Here is a 3,128-nt window from a genome sequence, read left to right as displayed (position 1 = left end):
GTAGTCGTTTTAATTCTATGTGGGAGTTTTTTATTGTTCCTTCCACCCAACTGAACAATGTTGTCACTGTGCCTTGTGGTGGAGGGCTTCTATCTGCGTCTCCTTGCTGAACTTCTTTGTTTCTACCTTTAGGTTCCTTGTTCAGTTATGTAACTGGAGTGGGTACTTTCGTTGCTTTGGCAATTCCCAACCCATTTGGTTGATTTGTCTTTTCCCTCCATACAAGGGTTGGCGAGGTTCTTGCTTGAGTTGGGAGTTGATGTTGTATGCTCTTACCACCCTCTTTTTTATGATTTGAACTGCTTGTGGTATTGGCCACTGAGGGGGGTTTGGGTACCCATATTGTCGTATTGCCTTGGTAGTATCCTTGTGCTCACAGTAAGTTCTTTCGGATCCATTGCTTATGGAAACTTTGAGGTCCCTTGGGATTCTTGGAGTCCTGCCAAACAGTTTGTGTTAGCAAGGTATGAGTTTTGAATTTCTTGTAGATTCTTCTTGTGGTCTTAATATCATTCATGGTGTCCTTTTTGTCTGGTTGATCTTTAAGTTGAATTTTGGGCACCCACTTCTGTGTACCCTTAGATGTTGGGTATTTTGTGTGCAAGCTTCATGTGGGACAGATGCTGGTTTTGTTTTTTGAGGTGTTACCACTACACTCTTTGTTATTTGTTCATTAGTTATGATGTGTTTCCCTCTGTTTGTCAAGCTCCATAAGGGTCTGGACATGACCTTGTCACCCGTGCTTAACAATGTTGTCCTTTCTTTCCATTGGATATTGCATTTACTTGCACAGATCCAAGATTGTCCTAGAATCATTTCTTCTTCCATGGAATCTGTAGGCATGACAAACACCTTCCCGACCAAGGAATTATTTCTGATGGAAATGTTAACATTTAAAAATCCCTCGGTTTCGTGGTTATCAAAAGTGAACACTACGTACGTGTGCATCAGTGGGTTCAAGGTGTGGTCTATCTAATATTACCCAGATTTCATATGAGATCAAGTTATGACTTGACCCGGTATCTATTAATGCAATGCTTGTTGCATGGCCTTTAGCTGTAGTAAGTCCCACCTTGAGTTGTGCTAGCTCAATGTTTAGTTCCTCTTTGTCCAAGAGAGTCACATAAGCCATGTTGACATGTATCAGTCTCTTGTGCGCAGTAATTGTTTGGCTTTGGACCCCTAGCCTTAGCTTCTTCTTGAGCCTGCTGGATTTTTTCCTTTGCAAGCTGTTTCTATTGTTTTAAGAGATGTTCTTACAAGAGCATCTATTGGGTCAGTTGTCCAAAATATTTTTTTAATTTACTTCCATTGACGTAACTCTCCATCTAGATGCCGTCAATTGTCTCATGTCAAACAGACCCCTGAGGTGTGATCTCCGATACTCGAAATGGTCCCAAGCCTTGGCATTTGAGTTTCTTTTTTCTGGTGCTTCCAACACCATACATGAGGACAAGGTCCCCCATTTCTAGTTCTTTTTGCTTAAGGTTTTTGTCGAACCAATGTTTCCTGCTTAGTTTTTTGACCATGAGTCCATGCGATGTTATCAACCTGGTCTCATCAAGCTTCTCTAAGTCAATTATCCTTTCAGCTAATGCATTCTCCATTAGACGTTCTTGTATGACAATCCTTAAGCTTGGGACTAAGTATTCCATGAGCATAACTACTTCAACACCATAAGCTAGATGGAAGGGAGTGTACCCCGTCGCTACCTTATAGGAGGTTCGATACGCCTATAGGGCTGCTGTCAACTTATGTTCCCAGTTTGTTTGACTTGCTTCCAAGGTTTTTGTCAATATAGTACAAAAAATTTTGTTTGTACTCTCTACTTGGCCATTGGCCTGTAGATAATAAGGTGATGATTTTTGATGGACCACTAAGAATCCTACAAGAAAATGATCAATCACCTCATTAATAAAATGTGAGCCACGATCACTAACTAATTCTAATGGGCAACCGAACCTCGAGATAATTTGGTCATATGAAAATTTATTGTTGTTTGTGCATCAGCTCTCTTTGAGGCTTTGGCTTCTGCCCATTTTGTGAAATAGTCCGTGGTGGCCACGATCACGTATCGGGCTTGTAATGGATGTGCTGTTGGACTAATAGGTCTCACAAAATCTATTCCCCATTTCTTAAATGGTTGTCTTAAAATAATGGGGGTGAGCGACATCTTGTCCTTTTGTTGTGGGATAGCGAAACGTTGACATTCTTCGCATCTTTTGATAAATTCTATGGCGTCTCCGAATAACGTAGGCCACCATAGTCCTACTTGAAGAACTTTTTGAGCTGTGATTTCTCCAGCAAAATGTCTGCTTGCTATCCCTGAATGAGCTTCATCCAATATGGACGAACTCATCTTCTCTAACAGATCTTCTTAGCACATTATCTTTTCCTAGCTTATATAGTTCTCTCGCAATCAATTGATAAGGTGCAGCAAGCTTGATAAGCCACCACATTTTATCTTTGTTCAAAGGTATTTCCTGTGGAAAACCATAATCTAGATAATATGAGATTTCCTCACTCCATGCGGGTACCATATCCAACTTGAACAAACAAGCATTAGGGAGATCATGATCAACACCAGTTGTTGGTTCCCCATTTGGAATTCTTGACATGTGTTCGGCTAACACATGCTGTGTTCCTTTTCTTACCGTGGTGAGACTGTAAAGTCGAATTCCAATAATAATGGCAACCATCGTGTGATTCTCCCCGTGGTGCAAGGCTTATTCACTAGGTATAATAAGGCTTGATGGTCCACGAAAAATACAAATTTGTTTTCTTGACGGTGTAAACCATGGCTAATCCTTCCCTCTCTGTGTGGTGGTATAGTTCACCTCCGCATCATTTAGTTGATGTAAGATTCCTTCCTCTAGCTTTTGAGGTGTAAAGGTGTAAGAACCTCCCCTTCTGTTCTTGTAATTATTTCCCTCTCTGAAATAAAAGAAAGATCTTGTTTTACCCTGTTTTGGCCTAGAGAGAGGTAATCCAAAATTGAGATATCTTTGGATATAAAAATCCTCCTAGTGTCTAAAATGGATTCCCCTGGAAACAAAATTTCAAAATGAACTTTCCAATGTGCATTAGGAATTAATTGAAAATGGTATAAGGGACCTTAGCCTAAGGGT

Source organism: Cibotium barometz, chromosome 42, assembly GCF_041138505.1.
Source record: "Cibotium barometz isolate CiBa-2024 chromosome 42, ASM4113850v1, whole genome shotgun sequence".
Classification (NCBI taxonomy): domain Eukaryota; kingdom Viridiplantae; phylum Streptophyta; class Polypodiopsida; order Cyatheales; family Cibotiaceae; genus Cibotium; species Cibotium barometz.
Note: the sequence above shows the minus strand (reverse complement) of the source record.